Source organism: Phoca vitulina, unplaced genomic scaffold, assembly GCF_004348235.1.
Source record: "Phoca vitulina isolate PV1807 unplaced genomic scaffold, GSC_HSeal_1.0 scaffold28, whole genome shotgun sequence".
Lineage (NCBI taxonomy): Eukaryota > Metazoa > Chordata > Mammalia > Carnivora > Phocidae > Phoca > Phoca vitulina.
This window is the reverse complement of record NW_022589731.1, coordinates 20352751-20359504: the sequence shown is the minus strand read 5'-3', so window position 1 is coordinate 20359504 and position 6754 is coordinate 20352751. Positions and strand designations below refer to the sequence as shown.

General features: G+C 39.1%; 1 protein-coding gene across 1 annotated transcript in view; it reads right to left on the bottom strand.

Moving 5' to 3' along the window:
* ZRANB1 (zinc finger RANBP2-type containing 1) overlaps positions 1–6754 on the bottom strand; it is a 61973-nt gene that overhangs the window by 54623 nt on the left and 596 nt on the right. The window lies entirely within an intron of this gene.

The following is a 6754-nucleotide window of genomic DNA, read 5'->3' as shown; positions in this document are numbered from 1 at the left end:
CGCGCGCGCGCGCGCGCATGTGCGCGCAAATAAAATCTTTTAAAAAAAAAAGGAAAAGAAAAAAAAATCTGATGTTGCTGTTCTGCAGCTCTGAAATTTTCAAGAGCATCCTACCAAAGTTAAAAATCCTAAACAGGGTATCAAAGGCCCTTCCTGACAGGTCTTTTAAGTATCTGCTCCACCACAGAAACACAAACACACACGCGCTTCAAGAATATCCTACAGTATTTTCCTTTAGTGATTTACTAGTGCCTTTCACCAAAGTGTTAAGGTGAAATCTACTTTAATCTACTATGGAAAGATCAGTTCCATCTCTTGATATTTATACTTATTTCTCCCATATACAGGAAAATGTACTGCACTTCTTTGACGCAAATTCAAGTCCCTCTCCACCTCTTACTGAATCTCGGATATTGGCGAAATGATTAAGACCCAAAGGTCTTCATTGAAAAAAATTACGCTAATAATGCCACACCTGTCTTTAAGTAGGTACTAAAACCAATAACCTCAAGATCCACATCCCATAATTAATACTACCAACAATTGCCAGCTTGAAATAACACCACCTTAAATTATGTATGGAGCTTTAGGCCACAGAACACTTACATTATTTCCCTTAATCCTAAGAACCCTCAGGTATTCTCCCCTAAGATACCCTAGAATCTCCCTGAGGTACAAGTATATTCATTTTAATGACAAGGAATCCAGGGCTCCAGGAAAAGTAAAATGACTTGCCCAGGGTCACAAAGCTTTAAGAAGTAAACCCCAAATTCTGACTCCGGTTTTTTCTCATTAGTGTACCAGAGCCTTCCAGGATTACACAAACATTTCCCCAGAATAAAACATGAGTATTAGGTGACAAGACAGGCTGACTGTAGCCACTGTCTCTAGCTACCACAAAGCACGGACACTGACACCACCTCCAAAACAAGTCCCAGAATCTTGATCTTCCTCCAGAATCCCCTAGGTGTGAACCCCTAGTCCCAGGCACCATCAACTCTCCTGTCGATTACTGAAAAGCCTCCCCACTATTCTCACTGCTTTCTAATCTATCCACCATCCTTACATAGAAGCCAGATGGATTCTTTAGAAATGTAAACCAGATCACAACACAAGGATTTAAAATCCTCTAATGGCTTCCCAATCCACTCAGAATAAAATTAAAAGCAGCCTTTCTTAAAAATCTCTACATAAAAATGGAGTTCATTCTGTTCCCTTTTACCAGCAAGCTCGATCTCACGTTAAGAGTTTTATATTTGAAATCTCTCCTGCCTTGAACGCTCTATCCCCAGATTTTCATATGGCCAGCTGTCGTCACTGAGATCTAGGTTTAAACACTACCTCCAAAGAAAGATTTTCCCTGACCACTCAGTCACATCCACCAAATCACCCTGCTTGCGTTATCTGCATGGCACTTACCACTATCTGGTTTTTTTCCTTGTTTGCTCCTAGGCTGCCTCTCCATACAGGAATGTAAATACAAGTCTTGTTCACCTGGGTATCTCAACATCCAGTATGGTTGCTTTTTGAACAGTGACTAGGTCATTATTAAATGTTTTAATGTCAGTAGGCTTTGTAACAGTGTTTTATATAATCTACTTTTTGAAAATCTTAAACAACTTCAGAACACACAGTAAGTGCCCAAAAATTAATCTGCTAGATGAATTTATATAAAAACAATGCCTTCAGATTTTCAACTTAATAAATATCCCCCATATATCCCACCATACACACAAAGAAAGACAGAGACGGAGGGGGGAGACAGAATTCTCTCTTCCTATCTGTGAAGATGATCCATACTGAAGAGGATCACTCCACCTTTCTAATTCCCAGCCCCACAATACTAGCTCTGGGGAAAGTGAGGTAAGGACTGGATAGGAGTGCCTCAGCAACCTCATCCACATGCTTTAGCTATCCTGAAGCCTCTGCTGGTCCTTAAACAGGACATGTAATTTTCACGTCTCCATACCCTCACACACAGGTTTACTTCTGCACGGGATGCTTGCCCCTTCCCAACCCCCATCTTACCCAGTTTCAGAAACCTATTACTTCTGCAAGGACCAGCGTAAATGTTCCCATCTCTGTAAAGCCCTTCCTGACCCATACCTAACCTGTGCTAATTCAGTCACTTCTTTACCACTTCATAGTACTTAGTTTTGTGAATTATGGTTTGTTTCCAATGACTGCCTGTGGAAAATTCACCTTTATGTCTCTATAAACAGTGTTTGCTCTGCAACAGTCACTTACTCATCATTTAGGAAATAAAAAGCAACAAAATATTCTACTGGTATTTACTGAATGGATAGCATTTCAAAAAAAATTAGTCAAAAATTGCAAATTACTGTAGTTCCCATGTGAAAACAAACTTTAGCTTCACTAAACACCAAAAAACGAGTTTTTATAATAAAAATTTATAATAACATATTACCCACCCTGACCAAAAAAAGCAAAGGATTTAGCAGTACTTTTGTTAAAAATCACAGAAATGATGTCCTCCCTTCAGAATCCCAATCAAAGTGTATTGCTGCAATTTAACAGAGATACCATATGACCCAGCAATTCTATTCCCAGGTATATACCCAAGCGAAATGAAAACTTATGTCCACCCAGACACTTGTACACAGTTATTCATAGCAGCATACTTCGTAACGGCCAAAAAGTAGAAACAACCTAAACGTCCGTCAATCAATCAATGGATAAACACAAACAAAATGCGGTATATCCATACAATATTAATTATTCAGCCATAAAAAGAGTACCAACACATATTAGTTACAACATGATAAACCTTGAAAACATTATGCTAAGTGAATGAAGCCAGACGTAAAAGAGGTCATATTGAATGACTGATTCCACTTACATGAAATGTACAGAACAGGCAAAACCATAGAGACAGAAAGATTAGTGGTTCCCAGGAACTGGGGCAAAAGAGGGAATGACTGGCTGATGGGTACAGTTTTTGGGGTGATGAAATGTTCTGGAGAGTGGTGATGGCTACGCAACTTTGTGAATACACTAAAAACCAATGAATTATATACTTCTTTTTAAAAGGGTGAACCTCAGGGCACCTGGGTGGCTCAGTTGGTTAAGCGTCTGCCTTCGGCTCAGGTCATGATCCCAGGGTCCTGGGATCAAGCCCCAGGTGGGGTTCCCCGCTCAGCTGGGAGCCTGCTTCTACCTCTGCTTCTGCCCCTCACCCCCATCCCCCAGCTCACACAGGCACTTCTCTCTCTCAAATAAATAAAATCTTAAAAAAAAAAAAAAAAAAAGTGAATTTCATGGTATATGAAATAAACTTCAATGAAACGGTTACTTCAAAATTAAGAAAAAAAGTGGAAAGATATGCAACTGATTCCCACAAGCTTTATGCCTGCAAATATTCTTTTATTTACGTGCATTCAAGCCACATAAAATTTTGACTTACCAAATGGTGAAAAGCCAAAATTATGCTGTGTTGATTAAGGAGAGAGTGAGACAGCCTGCCCTCAATATAGGAACTATAAAAATAAAGGAAATTAGTTTTTTCATTACTGAAAAGTTAAATTCACTAGGCAGCTGAAAAATTATCAACTTTATATTCAATTTACCTGACCAACAGCCATTTTAAAATTCAAAAATTCAAAAAAAAATGTTTTTAAAGATTTTATTTATTTGAGAGCGAGAGAGAGAAAGAGTGCGTGTACACAAGTGGGGGGGCAGAGGGAGAGGGAGAAGCAGACTCCCCGCTGAGCAGGGAGCCCAATGTGAGACTAGATCCCAGGATCCTGGGATCATGACCTGAGCAGAAGGCAGACGCTTAACCGAATGAGCCACCCAGGCGCCCCAAACTGATGGCTCTTGTCAAAAATTGCATCTTAACCAAAATACCACCCTCCCAGAAAGCAAAGAATGCTTACTGATCCAGATTTCTCAAGTGGTAAAATTACCGGTATCAACTCCATGGAAGTGCCTTTTACAAATGCAAATAGCCTACGTAAAAATGCTTAATATGTTTGGAAAGTTTGTTAACAGACTAACTTCAGCTTCAATTTATGCTAAAAAGGTTTCTGAAGCTTAAAAAAACAGTTTTTATGTAAACTACTTTCTAAAAAAAAAATCAATTACAAGGAAAAAATGTTTTGATGAACTGGAAGAAGAGGACACGTTTCCACATACATGCAATGGATAAATCAAGACTGTTTACTGCTAAGAGATTATATATCCATAAAATACCAAGCCTCCTACTCACACACACAACAGAAACATTTTCTGACTACATCAGCACCCACCCATGTACTATATAATTATACATGTTATCCTTGGTATACGAAAATACTATGGACCGGCTTGTTTGTGTTTTCTTCCAACAGTGTTGACAGGTAACAGTGAATCACACATTCTCCTGTGTCTCATCCGCCTCATGATCAATGACACACACTGCCAACATCTGAGGTTAAGGATGCAAACAGACTACAGATTATTTTCTCCTTCTCATGATGCTAAATGCTACCTGTAGACAAACATGGAATGACCTCCCTTAGTGTTACTGGTGCCAAACTCAAACCCAAGTAACTGCACGAGACTCAAATCTGAAGTAAACTACAGAACTGCAGTACTTATTTTTATTTGAATGATACATGATCATTACCAAATCGTTGCGCATTCTCTACAGGAAGAAAACCACACTAATAATAGAAATAAACATACTGACAAAAAAAATTTAAGAGACAGACATAACTTCAAATATTTTATTTCATAAATCATCAAAATCCCAGAAACCTCACAACTTAGAAGACTACGAACAGCATATCCTAGAACACTTCTATAACCAAAAATACTGTCAGATCATGTATCCATATTTCAGTGCTGAATATACGGTCCTCACAGAAAAAGAATTCATACCCATTTCTCAGAGGTCTTAAAATCTAATTGGGAAGTAGAATAAAAACATAAAAAGATATATTGAAATCCAGCCTAGCATATGCTAAGAAAAAAAAAAAGAAAAGTCCCACACAAAAAAAGAAGTGAATAAATCCCTTGAGGTTGTAGTCCGAAAGGCTTCTCAAGAGACAGGACTCAACTGGGCCCAAAGTAAAGAGAATATCCATGAATACTGCGGAAGAGGGTTTCAAACAGAAAAAAAGGCACAAAGAAAGGCCAAGAGGAGGGACTTCACAGCAGCAACTAACAAGTTAGTTTGGCTAGAACTAAGAATCCACAAAGGGAAGAAAAAAGAGTTAAGACTGAAGTGGATCAGGGCCAGGTTACAAAGAAACTTCACCACCACACCAAGAAGCTTAAACCTTACTTTGCATGTAATGAGTGTGCTGGAAGTTTTTATGTTGTGAGTGAGGGGATGAGAGTGTTAAATTGTTCAAGATATTATTTACCCAAAGCATAAGCAAGCACAAATATTCCAAATGAGACTGCACATCACTGGGAGAAAATGTGCTCAGAGCCCAAGCCTAAGAGTTTATTACTGGGGGAGAAAGGAGGCAGCAGCAATGCTCAAATAATAAAATTTAACCAAGTTAAATAAAAACCTAAGTGCTCTATTTTTCCAACTCCCATTTAAAGTTTCCACTTATTATAAAAGCAATGTAAGGGTAAAGCACACTGAACAGCCCTCACTATATCAATTACACATAGTAGGCAATTTACCTCAAATACTGTACAACTGGGTCGTGAGTTCCATAACTGTTTTAACCCTTAGCCCTTAAATGTGATATGCTGTAACCCTTATCAGTGTACAGAGGCGGATTGGGGCCATAAGTTGAGAATACACAACCAAGAATGAGTTCATCATACTAACCCAGGCACACTTCAAGAGTAACTAAATGAGTGTCTCAACGCTCTGAGTGTCTCAATATTCTGAAGCATTAATAAAAGGTGTTGAAACATCAACAGAAAAATCCCTCATGACATTCAACTATCCTCCCCAAAGATTAAAATGTGTCAGTACTGTCCTCTTAGTTTCCCTAATAGCCCAATAAAACCAATGGCATGAAATTTTAGTGTAAGTGAATGCATATCTTTGAATTACCTCATTTAATTAATAATAACCAGGAGACGAGATTCAGCTTTATTTTTCACAAACACAGTTTATGTGACTTTTCCAAGGCCCTTGGCACAAACCAAGATCAAAAATTTTTATGGTTTCCCCTGGCGTATGATTTGTACACTGAGTCATCCATGTTTGATCAAAACAGGGGTACCCTTGAGGTCGCACGAGTGATAAAGTCAACTAGAAGACCACAGGGAGAAGAACCACTCATTATATAAGGTTTCCAAGACTTAAGGGTTTCTCAGCTGTATTCCTAAAACAATATTCTCGTACGTTAAATGTACTGACAATACCATAAATCATACCGTGAGGAAAGAGACCAAAATACAGAGTAGAGAGGATGGCCCTTAACCTGACAGTCCATGGAGTTAATGGAAAAGGACAGAAATCGACAGAAACTCAAAATTCTCAGTCAGAGTGTTTCAAAACACCAGTGTATCTCAAAGATAATGGGCCGGTTCAAACTTCCAGGGTGATCCCAAACTGCCTGTCCCTTGCGCTTAACGCCAAGTATTCATTACAGTCCTTTTGTCTGTGAAATAACCCATACCAAACCACTGCGGAGAAAATAACAAGATACTTGCACTGAACAACTGTTACTGCGAGCGAGGGGTAGACAATCCGTCCCCTAGTTCCAACTCCTCCTCCCCAGCCCAGCCCCGTCGCCCCCACCTCTATTTTCGTAGAAATGGCACCAACCGGAGGCCACCT